Here is a 15410-nt window from a genome sequence, read left to right on the forward strand (position 1 = left end):
TCAACAGGAAAAGTGTTATTTGATTTTAACTGTCAAGTTAGCCCAAATAAAATTGTCCACAGAATATTTTGTAATCAATAACCATTCCTCATCCAAATGTGGACAAATGATATGAAATTCCAGAAATATTATTGAGCATATTTATTAAACACATAGTAAGTGCTTAATAAATGCTTGTTAACCAATTGGCTAGAACACTGTTCTTACTCACTAGAATTCCACCAAAGTTTATACTTTTTTAACATGGAATCTTAATAGAATTTTTCCTGAGGTTAGGCTATGCTCCTGTAATTGTAAAATATGAAGATTCCAAAAAGCAAAATGACATATTAAGAAGATTGTAAGATAAGACCAATAAAGTAGTTGGAGGGAAATCACCTTTGTGTTACAGTCTCCAAACAGAACAAAAAATTAAGAACAACTGTGCCAGGTAACATATAAAGCAGCTAGCAAATATTGCTAAAAGTTGGTAAATATATATATATATATATATATACACACACATACACATATACATACACATATATACATGTATGTATGTCTGTATTATAGATACACATACATATATATGTAAAATAAACCACCTTTAGCTAATCTTTTTTTAAAGTTTCTGTGGAGACTATGCCATCTATGGCTATAGTCTTTTAAGTGTTATTATAAAATCTTAATCAAATGTAACAGCTTTAGCTAGGAATTCTAACCAGATTTCCCCCCCTTAACTTTGCTTATGTATGAATAAGTTATTTAGGCAAGTGCAAATCAAGAATGTATCTGATTAAAAAACATCAGCCTAAGTTTTGATGTCAACACATATCACTTCTTCTATGGCAACAGCTTAGATAAAAGAAATAAAAGTTCAGAATATTCTGACATATTCTGTATCTTTAAAAAGTCTTATGCAGATCTACAATCAATGTGTACTTCCTTCCATGAGGCAGATTGCAACTCTTGTCCTGCCTTCCTCTTGTGTATTAATTGCCCAATGAGACTCCAACCAAATTCTGGACAGCTTCCTCTCCTTCTCTTGACATCACCAATGATATCAATGGAATATGCAAGCAATCCGGTTAGCCTTCACTCTCACCACATGACCAGTCTGCCATCTTTTTCGGTAAAATTCTCTAATGACATCCTTTACATGGGGTCTTCTTGAACAGTAAGTAATATGTTACAGCCTTTTCATATCTAACATATTTTACCTCAATGTTTGGATGACTCTCAATTTTTATTCTTTTGAGAGATAATAGTAATAATCAAAAAATTCAATGAATAGAGGAAAATTTAAAGTTTGCAAAAATCTTTAAATACATTATCTCATTAAATCATCACAACAATACTGTGAGACAAGTACTATAGGTATTATTATCTCCATTTGGCAGATAAGGAAACTGAGGCTCAGAGATGTTGTGTTGCATGCCCAAGGTCAAAGAGTTAACAAGTTATCTAACAAAGGATTTCAATCCAGAGCTTTCTTGACTCTAGTAAGGCACCTTTCATAGAATTTCAAATTTGGAATAAACTATCTACTGCCATCTACTCTAACCTATACCTAGGTGGCACAATGGATACAAGGCCAGGTCTGGAGTCAGGAAGACAAGTTCAAATCTGGCCTCAGACACTAACTGTGTGAGTCTGGTCATTTGAACTCTGTTTCAGTTTCCTCATCTGTAAAATGGAGATAATAATAGCACCTACCTTCCACAGTTGTGAGGATCTAATGAGATAATAACTATAAAGAGCTTATCAGCACAGTGTCTGGCACATAATAAGTGTTATATAAAATATTAGTTGTTTTATTGCTACTGCTGTTATTCTTCCTCTCCCTCCTCCTCCTATTAATTAACCCTCAAAAGTTTTCTCTACAATATATCTGAAGAATTCCAAAACGAGTTACTACATCATGCAGTTCATTATATGCTTTAGAAATCCTTGGCACTCAAAGGCTTGAAATCAACATTATGAGGATGGTTATTTCCATAAGAACAATTTTTATATATGTATAGTAGGTAATATGGCAACAATAAACAAACTGATGCTCCCAGGAATTAGTTAATGATACTGGTGCTATGTCTTAAATTTTAGCTCAAATTATCATTTAAACCATCCAATCAATGTCTCTGGAAATCAGCTAAATGACTTGTAGTTGGACTTGGGCATAATGCAGTATTTCAAAACAATATGGTTATTACGGCAAGATTACATAGGTTTTCCCTTTGTTGTCATTTAATTTTCATGTGGTTCTCCCCAAACAAATTTTTCATGTGCTTCTTATTACCTCCTCAAGGGGAAGGGTGATGTCTCATAAGTCTTTGTATCAAATTAGAGCAGCTAAAACAGTGGATACACAATAAATATTTGTTGATTTGATCTAAAATGTATGATCCAAGATACTATTATATAAAGCTTATAGCAAAGGAAATTCAGTTTTATACACTATTTACTAAGGCTATTTTAAAACTTTGAACAAAGAAGACTTAAAAACCATATTTCTGGTTAATATTCAGTTAATCAAAAAATGAAGTTAATAAGCATACCTACCTTCCAAACATTCTAGGTAGCTGTAATTTACTCTAGCATAGTTATTCATACTTAAATATTTATATGCAAAAAGAATGCAATCATCAAAATGGTAGAAATATTTCTGTCAAGGTACTCTTATATTGCTTACTACTAAATGAAAAGGGGTACAGAGTTCATGAAAAACAACATAAAAATAAAATGAAAAAGGAGATAAGGATACATTGGCACAAATTCTCTATGTAGTTTTTTAGTACTCAATAAGTACAAATGTTCAACATAGATCATTCCAATTTTGAACAGGATTACTAAATACTAAATCACACAAAAGGATGATTTAGTTACAGTAAAATTTATTTTTGGGGAGTGACAAAGATGTTTGTGTTTACTTAGAAATCTTGTGCAATAATCAAGTACAGTAAAAATAAATTACACTTAAAGCTTGAAGGAACAATAGTGAAATGACAAAAAGACTTTAGAGCAAGGGTCATGGATTCCTTGTCAGTTTAGTGAAGCCTATGGATCCCTTCTCAGAATGTTTTTAAATTTCTACAATAAACCACATAGAGTTACAAAGGAAACCAACTGTAATAAAATACATTTACCAAAACATTTTTTAAGTTGATAGACAACAAGTTATCTTAATAGGTTAGGAACTTTTGACAGGGAAAGAAAAGGAATAAGATCCTCAAAATCATAGCATATCCTTTCCTTCATAATATAAAAAGAAAGTGGATTTAAGATTATTTAAAAGGCTCATTTGCAGATGGAATAGCAAGGACAAGCTGAATTACTAATTACCCTATATCTTTATACCTACTAGCTTCATTCTAGAGCAACATTTTGGTTCTAAGAGAAATTAAGTCAAAATACAGATTCTTTTTCCTTGGGCTGCCTTGCAGATACAACCTCCAAGAACATAAATTATGATATAGATAATGTTTGCAAATAATCAACCCTAATTTCTGCTTCCTATGTAGTATACAGCATCCAGTTTTGGTCTTTTGTTAAAATAAAGGTAAAATGGGTTAATTCATATAACTTCTAAAAAAACTTTAAGTGAGTTTAAGCGGGGTACAGTAAAAAAGTACTGGATTTTGAGTAGAAGGTCTGGGTTCAAATTCCAGGTCTTCTACTTACTACCTTTGAACTTTTGGGCAAGTTTCTTATTCCTTCTGTGTCTCAGTTTCTTAATCTGTAAAAAGAAAGGGCTAGACTAGATGATTTCTAAAATCTCTTCCAGCTTTAAATATATGATTTTAAGTTAGAAGGCTGTGGTTAGCATTTAGAAATGTTTACCTAAATATTAATCTGTTTCACTGAAAAATACCAGGTTTATTATTTATTGAAGTAAATCAGTTCAATACATTATCAATTCTGTACATTATTAAATTTTCCAAATAGACAAATAACATCAGGTTATTTTTGTAGCTAACACCTTACCTTGTTCAAAACTGTCTGTCAGTTTCACCCATTTGGAAGAAGAGAGAAACAAACCAGAGGGAAAAAAAATTAGGCTCCTGAGCAGCCAAAACAGACATCACAAAAGTCATGGATTTTATTCACATGGCAGTCCCCCAGACCCTCACTCATTACTTTATACAGAGTTCTAACAAGACTGGTTATCTAATTTTGAAGCCCAAAGCAGATTAGGAGAATTAATAAGTGAAAGATAGGGGATGGCAAAGGAAATACTGCTACATGGTAGTATCCCAGTAAAGCAGAAAAAAAAAATGCAACAGAAAAAGATACAGGTACTGAAAAAGGACAGTACCCTAAACCAGCTTAATACAGAATCAAACAGTCCCCTTATACACAAAGCGGTCTGGACTATTGGAAAAGGCACAGGATTTGAAATCCAGAAACCTGACTCAAAATCTTTGCTCAGTTACCTTTAGCATGTGTGATCTTTGAATCACTTTTCAGGTACCGAGTTTCCTCATCTTTAAAATGAGGTGACCGAACTACATGTCTGCTAAAATTCCTTTCAGATTTAAATCATTATCTATATAAACACTGAGGAATGTTACTGTGTTCTAAAATAAAAGTATAATTTTTATAATAATGATCCAGAATCATAAAAAAAAGTTATACTATACTTGGCTAACAAAGCACTTAGTTGCTCTGAAGTCAAGGAAAAAGAATAGCATTTTAGAAATATTTCTATCCCAGATTTCTGGTAAAAAAAAAAAAAAGCATCCACTATCTAGAGCTATTTATATCAGGACTTTGGATAGCCAAGTCCTAGATATTTAAAACATATTGTTTTAGTGTATTAAAATCAGAGGCATGAAATTTTGGTCCAACTAGACCTAGCCTCCCAATTTGTGCTTGGAGGTAAGTAGCCTAGTGTTAAAAGAAACCGACAAACAAAAAGACATATTCATATTTACTACGGAAACTGTCTCTAAATCTCATCTGTAAGTATCCTTTTACCATATACCCAAGTTATAAGAGGAACAAGCATTTATTAAGCACCTACTATTTGCCAGGCACTGTGCTAAGTAAGCACTTTACAGATATCTCATTCTGATCATTATATAACAGACCTATAAGCACTTTAAAATACTTTGGTTGCATATAATCCAATAGAAAAACATCAAAGTATAATGGACAGACAAATCCTGGGACACATGAGTTCAAGTTCTGTCTCTGGCACATTCTGTCTATGTATCTCTAGGCTTAACCCTTCAGTCCCCTAGGCAGCTCTCTCAGATGAGAAGTCACCAACCTGTATTGGTGGAGTTTCCTTACCTGGGAGTTCCCCATACTCATATCATTACAAGTCCACATTCTATAATACTCTAATAGATTTTTAAGTGTATGACTTGGCTAAAGATTAAAAAACACATGAAGTCAATATTATCCTAGAATACATCTCTGAATTTTCTTAAAATAGGAGGCTAATTTAATTAACAAGGATTAATTTAATCTATCAAAAATCAAGAAATTATTTTTTTCTAAATGTATAATGCTTACAATACAGAGACTGATGGTAAACATGAAAGGACCTTAAGAGGTCATCAAGGGCACATCTTCTGGTATAACAATATTTAAATCATCCTCAACACTGGGGCAGCTAGGTGGTGCAGTGATAGAGCACCGGCCCTGGAGTCAGGAGGCCCTGAGTTCAAATTCAGCCTCAGACACTTAGCAGGAAAACTAGCTGTGTGACCTTGGGCAAGTCACTTAACCCCGACTGCCCTCCAAAAAGCAAAAAAAAAAAAAAAGAGAGAAAAAATCAAATCATCCTCAACAGATTAAGAATCTTGCCATATTTTAAATTATATTTGAGATTTGATTTCCACAACTTTATTCAATAACCCATTATAATATTTAATAACTGCATAAAATTCTTCCTGACATCTAACCATAATATTTAAATATGCTAAACTTTAAATTAATGTCATCTTGTTCTCTCCTTGGTGTACATAAAAAGGAATATAAATTGATCACCATTTCTTTAAGGGTTTATTGATCCAACTACATGTATATATTTATAAGTTACGTTAACTTTTTTTTAACTTGAACGATCTCATTTTTAAAGAATTTTTTTAACATAGATCTTATTGTTCAAACTACTTGTTATCTTGAAGATTCTTTACCTACCTATTCATCTCTCAGGTCTCAATGTACCATTTTTTAGTTAGTGATCTCAGAATCAGCACAACCTCTGGTAAACCAGCTTGCAAACTTTGTTATAGCCACACCAAAATGAAAAAAAGGGGGGGGGGAAGTGAAAAGGAACTAATAATTCCTTTTCCTCCATACACAAACAAGATCCCAGCAAATTCTGTTATGTTTATGCTGTCAAGCTACAATTCTAGTTCACAATCAGCTGTGGTTCTTAGATCTTTTTCTGTTGTAGCTGCACATAGCTGATACCATACTATATCTCTTTAGAATTTATTTGTCCTCCTCAGGCAGGGTACCTGGCATAAAATACACACAATACTATAATTTACTTGGTATTTCTACAAACACTCACAGAATAGTAGGCATAATAAAAATGTAATTTTGTAAACAAGAAAATAGGTAAGCAGTTTAAGTGATTTTCCCAACACTACAGATGGAGTGTCAGCTCTAAGATTAAGGCTAAGCAGCTCATTACTCCCTTCCTTATACTCAAACTACTTAGATGGCAATTTTTTTTTTAGGAACTAAGTCTCTTACCTAATCTAATCGCAAAACTTAACCAAGGCAACTGCCAACATAATGCTCTTTTCCAACAGGTAAAAGCATACAACAATGTGGCAATCGAAAAGGAGCTACACATTTACATAGAAACACTGCAAAACAAAATATAGGTGCTTTTTCACAGAGTAGTTGGAGGGGAAAAAAAAACCGGATAGGTGGCATGCAGTGCTTTAAAAAGAGTATCTACAAAAGTTCTATACGATCAGAATAAAATCCACATATCAATGCAGCATTTCAAATTTTCTAAAAATACAAACGAATTCACCAAAATTAAAATTAAGCATGTTTTAGCTGTATAAATAAGAGTACACAGAGAAACTTCCTCATTAAAAAAAAAAAATCTCCTAACTTAAACCAGTAGTTTTTATTACAATGTAAGCTTTTAGTTCAGCTTAAATTTAATAGCACACAACATGGAAAACTGGCAAGACCCTGGTCGGCAGGAAAGAAGCGAAGAACCAAACACTCTTGCCTGTACAGGGGGAAGAAAAGAGAACAGAACATGAACGGCTTACTGTGGAGAGTGGGTTTAATCAGGAAGTAGCCATTATCCTTTCGATGCAGAGCACTGACAGCATACTCCAGAACAACAAGCCGGGGTGTTTTTTTCAGTGAAAAGGAAAGGAAGGACCCATACTATTGTACCCTAGCTCTGCTGACCCCAAAGGTCACCCCCATGGCTAGCAGAAACAGCCCCCGTGAAAACAGGATCCACGCCAGCCTGTACAATGCCCTGTTTGTGGCAACCCCTAAAATCTCTCCTACAACCTCTCTCTCTCTCAGTTACTCACAAAACATGGCTGTCTTATTCAGAGATTAGCAATTATTGTAATGAGATACTGTCGGAGAGGGTCAAATAGTACTTCCTGCAGTTTACACATCTTGATTTCCTGGTAAACAAACTGAAAGGCAGGTGGAGCAGTTAGATCACCAGTAAATGTGGGGCTCACGTGACCCAAACCTAAGCCAGGTAAAGGCTCTGTTGGGAGGGCAGCAAGCAGCTGGGCATCACCCTCCCTCCCTTCACAGTCACAACCACAACGTGCAAGGAGGAGATGGAGGGAGGTTTTTCTCCTCACCGCACCCCCCCCAACACCACCCTACCCTCCCACTCCACCCTTCATTCCCCCCCCTTACCCCCGCTTTTAACATCAAGCAAATCGAACACTCAGGGTGGACTGTTTTGTTCCTTAAAAGAATTCTGAAATGTAAAAAGAAATGAAGTGGCCAGAAGCTTAAAATAAAATGTCACTGAGAAATAGGGAGAAATGTCCAAGTCATCCTTCAGAGTTTTGTTAATTTCAACTGTTTCGAAAGCTACAAAGTTTCTGACTCCCCCCCCCCCACTACATGCTCATAATTCTATCATTAAACCTTATGTAACAGACTCTACAACACGTTTAACTATACTTTTTAGTCCAAGATCAGATCACTTTTTGGCAACACAAGTTTCTGCACGCAGAACAGGAGCATTCCATAGCATAATGGTAGTCAGACTTGAGGAGAAAAATCTATGAATATCTCAAATCTGGATCAGAAAGTTCATTTCTGTTCATTTCTCAAATTTTCTCTTCCTCAACTCACAACTACAGGCTAAGTAGTTTTGTCTTTTTAACTCACCTGAAAACCTTTTTAAAAAATACAAGTTACACTGTTAACTTGAAAGTATCCTTTTCTTATACAACTTAATAACTCACAAATTATGCATGGTTTTACTCGCTACAAACTTTTAACATGGTTGAATAAAGACTAAGTTAAATGAATTATGGCAAAACGTTTAAAATGGTGTTGGAAGATTCCTTTTAAAAGAGAAGTTCCATAACTATTCTATTGTTCTATTATTTAATATAAAACATTTTTGATAATGTATTAACTTTTTTTGGAAAAAAGAATCTTTTTTGAATACCACGGGTTTTTATAAGAAATCCTTTAGAAATACCTTGGTTGCTTTTATTTTAACGGGTGTGTGTATAGGGGGAGGGGTTAATAAGGAGTCATTCACTTGGAGTATAATCATGTCAAAATATAAAAAAAATTATGTTACTGGATTTAGGTTTCTATTTTTTCTCTTTTCTGTATGAGAAAGAACGCTCTAAAATATGAAAATGGCAAAAAAAAAAAAAACCCACAAAGCTCACTCTAGGAAATAAAAGCTTGTGCCAAAGGGACAATATCTCAGGAGAGCACTCATTACAGGTCTTAATATATGCTTTTTCCAAGCAGTGTGTTATTCAGGCTTGAACCTTGGTGATGTTAATAGCCAACATAACTGTGTGTCCATATCATCTTTGCTATGATAAGAATGGAAATGGACAGCAACTTCTCAAATAAACCATGGCTGAGATGTTAAGAGCTTCTACTGAATATCTTGGTCAAACTAAGTATTTCTGAAACGTTGTAGTCAACCAGAGTACAAAAAGTAGACACTGGGAATATAATATGTATAAATGATTGAAGACTTCCCTAATCTCTGCAGTTGTTAATACACTCCCCCTTCTCAAATTAATTTGTATTTTACTTATCTAAACATAATGTTGGATCCAAAATATAAAATGCAAACTCCTTGAGGGTAGGTTGAGAGCACAATTCATGTTATAGAAGCTAGCTTTGGAGTCTGAGGCCCTCTCTTATCATCTGAGTTCTAACACTTAATACCTGTGTGTTTTTAGGGAGATCACTTAGCCTCTTTCTACCTCAAAGTTTCCTCATCTGTAAAATTGAGATAATGACAGCATTGATCTCAGGGCTGCTGTAAGGAACAAAGTACTTTGCAGACTTTAAGGTGCCACCAAATATTAACCATTATTATTTAGATTAGTGTGGCATGGTAAAGCAAGAACAAACAGCATAGAAACCAGGAAGGCCTGGGTTCAAGTTACGCCTCTAAAACATACTTGTTGGGTAATCCTAGGTAAGGCCCTAAAACCCTCTAAGAACCTCTCTAAGTTGTAGAAAGAGTGCCTACCTTCATTGGCTTGATGGGGTTTCCTCACTTGGGGGCCCCCTGAACTAATGAAATCATGGGTACCATCCCTATATCTATCTGCATTGTTATCAAAGTTAATCTATTTCCTTTTAAAGAAGATCAAAGGCATTAAATGGTTTTCATTTAGTACACTGCTAGACTCCAAATTAGAAATGTATTATTTTAAAGGGTAAACTTAAAATATCAGGCAGATTCCTCCAGTTAAATTATATTATGAGGTCTCAACATGGCATAATGGAATCTCATTTTGTCAAAAGCTATGCCAACGAGAATAAAATCTGGTAGGGTCTACACAACTAAAAGCAATTCAGGTATGAGACCATCAAATCAGGTAGAGCTGCCATCATGGACAGCCTATCTAGATTTACTTATTACCAGAAAATTATTAATCAGATAATGAATCTTTGCACCACAGCAACTCACAAAGACATAGTATGGCATCAAGGGATAGTGATCTCTATCCAAAAAGGCTATCTCTACCTATACCAAGGAAGTAACAGATCCCTGAAAATACTGAATGAAGTATAATCTATGACTTTCTAAATCCCATATTTAGTCTGGAGGAATTTAAAGTGAAAATTTGATAAGAAATAGTCCTGAGGGCAGGTTACATAATCTGCCCCCATCCCATTTGCCCACTCCCACAAAGGTGAATACATCAAAAGTCACCACATTAAATAAAGGTTGGTATAAACTATAATCTGGCTACAACCAGTTAATATATCTAATTCAGCTAAGGGCAGGGGTGGGGGGAGATATCAAAAGCAAAAGTAAAGCTGAAACAAGCCATCTCAATGTACCAATACTAGCAGGGCTGCTTTGTCTTCTGCTTCACCTGAAAAACCAACCATCCCTACCTTAAATCTCTCCTCCTCCAATCTATTTTCCTTGAACCCAGATCTAACCATGTCAATTCCCTTTTCAATAAATTCCAGTAGTTCCTAATTAACTCTAAGATCAAATATACACTTGTTTGTTTAGCTTTTAAACCAGGCCCTAGACTTAATGTACATTTCTTTATTTCCAGACTTATTGTACATTATTTCTCTTTCCTGTATTCTGCAAATAGACCAAATAGACCATCACACATTCTTCACACAACACATTATCTTCTCATCACCTTGCCTTTGCAAAGGCTGTTCTTCATGCCTGGATTATTCCTTGCTCACCTCTGATGCTCTGCATCCAATCTGTTGCCAAGGCCTGTCAATTTTAACTTCATAACATCTCTCAAATTCACCCCCTTCTCTCCTCTGACACTGCCACCATTCTGGAGCAGACCCTCATCACCATACATGAAGAATACTGCAACAGCCTTCTAGTTTTTGGTGTCCAAAGTCCTTCAAAACTCCCCCACCCCCACTTTTCCAGTCTTCTTATGCCTTACAGCCCAGTCCTACCCTACCATCCCCAAAAAGATACTCTACAATCCAGTGACATTGGCCTCCTAGCTGTACTTAGAATGAGATAAGTCATTTTCACAGGCTGCCTCCCATGTCTGGAAATTTTCTTTCCTCTTTATCTCCACCTCCTGGCTTTCCTAGCTTCCTGACTTAAAATCCCAGTTAAAATCCCACCTTCTTTAGAAAACTTTCAAATTCTTCTAAATTCTAGTTATTTCTCCAAAGTTAAAGCTAAAATCAGATTTAATCAAAAGATAGGGAGACTACACTGTCAGTCATATTAATCAATAGTTTTAGACAACATAAAACTACTAGACAGTATTAAAAAACAAGAGAGTATACTTGCAAGGACAAAGGAACTATAGAAATACATCTATATCAAACACCTTTTATACAAAGTTAGATCTAAATAATATTTACTGTGCATGTGTAGGTAAAGCCAATATAAGAAAAAAATGACAAATTTACCTCATCTATTTGTGTGATAACATCCCAATTAAATTACTAAAACATTGTCTTATTGAGTTAGAAAAAGGATTAACAGTGTTCATTTGGAAAGGCAGACAGTCAGGAACTTTAAGGAAACCAGGGGGAAATGATATGAAGGAATTCGATTCAGCAATATCAGACCTTAAACCATATTATAAGATGAGAGCAGTGTTGAAGTATAAGATGGGTAATTTTGATTATTTTAAATTTAAAATTTCCTGCATAAATAAAACCTATGTAACTAAGAATAGAAGGAAAGGAGAAAATTGAGAAAAAAAATTCATAGACAATCTCCCAAATAGAATGTGATGGGGGGAGGGAGGGAGCCAAGATGGTGAGCAGGAAAACTCTGTATGCTCCCTCCATAACCATCTCAAAGACCTATAAAAATGACTCTAAACAAACTTTAGGGCTACAGAACCCACAAAGTGACAGAGAGAAACAAACCTCCCGCTGAAGGCAGCCCAGAAGGCAGATAGAAAGGGTCCAGCGCAGCATGATGGGAGCAGGGCCCAGCCCCGGGTGAGCCTGCAGTTTTAGCCTCAGGCAGCCCTGACCAGCCATGGCTAGAGGGACTTTGGGACAGTGGATCACCAGCAGCTGTGGTATTTTCCAGAATTATCAACCCATAAATGCCAAAGACAAAGTGAGAGCTCAGTGTGGACTTTGTGGTAACAGGGGGTCTGGGAGTGCCATCTGGCCTCTGCGCCTGGAGGGAGAAGTGGCTAAGGTGCACGGACACCACCACATGGCTGCTTCAGAGCTCCTGGCCTGCAGATTGTAAGGGGACCAAGCAACCAGTCTGAGAGGTAATAGCTCTTGCTTTAACCTTTTTGGATCTGGATTGCTGTCTAGGGTGGAGGTCCTGGGATGTATGACCAGGTGCCAGAGCTAGTGGAGACTTCAGAGAGGGCACCCAACTAATAGCTCTGGCAGCTGTGAAAACCCCAGTGATTTGGGACAAAGCTCTCCTCTCCGGAAGCAGAGTTCTACAGTGGCAAAAAGCTCAAAAGTCAAGTAATTGAGTGGCAACATGAGACAGCAAAGGAAGCAAAGCAAGCACAGCAATCTGACTTTGGATTCCTTTTTTGGGGGACAAAAAGGATCAAAGCATGGAACAGGAGGAAAACAATGAAGTCAGAACTCCAGTACCAAAAGCTTCCAAGAAAAATACGAGCTGGTTACAGGCCATAGAGGAGCTTAAGAAGGATTTTGAAAACCAAATAAGAGCAGTGAAGGAAAAATTGGGAAGAGAAATGAGAATGATGCAAGAAAATAGTGAAAAAAGAGTCAACAACCTGACTGAAGAAAATAACACCTTAAAAAATAGTCTAACTCATATGGGAAAAGAGGCTCAAAAAGGCAATGAGGAGAAGGATGCCTTAAAAATCCAAATTTGCCAGATAGAAAAAGAATCTCAAAAGCTCACTGAAGAGAATCATTCCTTCAGAATTAGATTTCAGCAAATGGAAGCTAGTGACTTTGTGAGAAATTAAGATACTATTAAACAGATCCAAACAAATGAAAAAATAGAAGGCACTATGAAATATCTCATTGGAAAAACCACTGACCTAGAAAACAGATCCAGTAGAGATCATTTAAAAATTATAGGACTACCTGAAAGCCATGATCAAAGAAAGAACCTAGAAATCATCCCTCAAGAAATTCTCAAGGAAAATTGCCCTGATGTTTTAGAACCAGAGAGCAAAACAGAGGTTGAAAGAATCCACCCATCACCTCTTGAAAAAGATCCCAAAAAGAAAACTCACAGGAATATTATAGCCAGGTTCTGGAATTTCCAGATCAAGGAGAAAATATTGCAAGCAGCCAAGAAGAAACAATTTGAATATCGTGGAAACGCAATCAGGATAACACAGCATCTGGCAGCTTCTACATTGAGGGATCAAAGGGCTTGGAATATGATATTCTAGCGGTCAAAGCAGCTGGGATTAAAACTAAGAATCACCTACCCAGAAAAACTGAGTATCATGTTTCAGGGGGAAATATGGTCATTCAATGAAATAGAGGACTTTCAAGCATCCTTGCTGTAGCAGCAAGCACCCCAGTGTCCCCAGGGTGGCTGCTCACACAGGTTCTTGGATCTGCTTTGATAAAGGAAAGCAACTCAAAATGGGTTAACAAGCTTACTTTAATCAGTCAAACATATATCATTTACCTCATTCAGGGGAAAAAGGTCAGCACCCTGAACTTCAAAGTATACAGGCAGAATTATCAAGACAGAAACAGATCAAGTAGACAGCTTTCCAAACTGTCCAACCATTACATCCATAACAAATCAACATCTGGGGTTTTTCAAAGCGGGGGGCCCTCTGGACAACGGCTTTCCAGAATCCAGATCAAATCACAGAACACTTCTCAAAGTGAGCCCCCAAAACAAAGCTACACATCAGGGCTTATATAGCCTTCTCTTCGCTCAGAGAATGTAAGAACCTTTTGGACCCACTGGCCAATCAAAAAGTATCAACTGAAAAACAAGGCTCCCACCCCAGGCTGCAGGTGCACTTTAGCCTAGGGGCAGGGAAGATCTTTAAAATTTGCATTCCCATTACACTTGCTGAAAAAAACAAGAGTTGAATAGAAAATTTGACATTCAGATACAAGAAGCAAAAGAAACATGAGAAGATAAACAGGGAAAAGAAATCATAAGGAACTTAACAAAGTCGAACTATTTACTACATGGAAAAACAAGAATTGTAACTTATGAAACTTTTCTCAGTATGAGAATAATTGAAGGGAATATAAATGTGTGTGTATATATATATGTGTATGTATACATACATATATGCATATATGGGAGGGTATATGGGCATATGAATACATATGTGAGTGTGTGTACAGGTATAAATATGTGTACAGGTATAAATAAACAAGAGGGAACAGGACCAATTGAATAGAAAGGGATGATACTTAAAAGGGGAAATTGAGAGGTAAGAGAGGAATATAATGAGAGGAGATGAGGAGAGACAGAATGGGGTAAATTATCTCCTATAGAAGAGGCAAGGGAAAACTGTTACAATGGAGGGGAAGAACAGGAAGACAAAAGGGAATGAGTCAACCTTACTCTCATAGAATTTGGCTTAGGGAGGGAATGACATATACACTAAATAGGGTATTTTGCCCCACAGGAGAGTAGAGGGGAAGGGGATGAGAGGGGGGATGATGGAGGGGAGGGGAGTTTAAAGGGGAAGGAATTTGGAAGCACACACTTTTGAAAAGGGACAGGGTCAAAGTAGAGAATAGAACAAGTGGAGGGCAGGATAGGATGGAGGGAAATATCATCAGTCTTTCACAATATATCCACTATGGGAATGTTTTGTGTAGCTACACTTGTACAACCCATATTGAATTGCTTATCTTTCCAATAAGGGTAAGTGACGAGGGAGGAAGGGAAAGAATCTGCAATTCTAAGTTTTAAAATCAAATGTTTAATATATATATATACATATATATACATATATGTGTATAATTTTTTATATGCAATTGGGAAATAAGATATACAGGCACTGGGGTATAGAGATCCATCTTGCCCTACTGGAAAGTTGGAGAGGGGATGGGGGAGAATATAGGAAAAAACAGATTGGGGGAGGGGGTATACAGTGGGATCACTGTTTTGGAGTGGTGGGTAGGGGAAAGATGGGGAGAAAATTTGTAACAAAAATAAAATAAAAATAGCTATTGTCTAGAAAAAAAAGAATATGATTGGGTTGGAATATTGTTGTAGTATAGGAAATGATGAGCTAGTGCATTTAGAAAAATATGGGAAGACTTGAACTTATAAAGGAAGATGCCATCCACCT

The 15410-nt window shown here is 36.2% G+C and overlaps 1 protein-coding gene across 28 annotated transcripts in view; it reads right to left on the bottom strand.

Moving 5' to 3' along the window:
* BAZ2B (bromodomain adjacent to zinc finger domain 2B) overlaps window positions 1–15410 on the bottom strand; it is a 376035-nt gene that overhangs the window by 228329 nt on the left and 132296 nt on the right. The window contains exon 1 of one of the 28 annotated variants that reach the window (XM_069079724.1): window positions 7230–7617. The exons of the other annotated variants lie outside the window; for them this stretch is intronic. The gene's annotated coding sequence lies outside the window, so the exon portion shown is untranslated. Of the gene's footprint in view, window positions 1–7229; window positions 7618–15410 lie in introns of those variants that run through there. 28 annotated transcript variants of the gene reach the window in all.

The sequence above is a fragment of the Petaurus breviceps genome, unplaced genomic scaffold, assembly GCF_028583685.1.
Source record: "Petaurus breviceps papuanus isolate PSGF00001 unplaced genomic scaffold, PetGlider_PUasm1.0 91133, whole genome shotgun sequence".
NCBI classification, from domain to species: domain Eukaryota; kingdom Metazoa; phylum Chordata; class Mammalia; order Diprotodontia; family Petauridae; genus Petaurus; species Petaurus breviceps.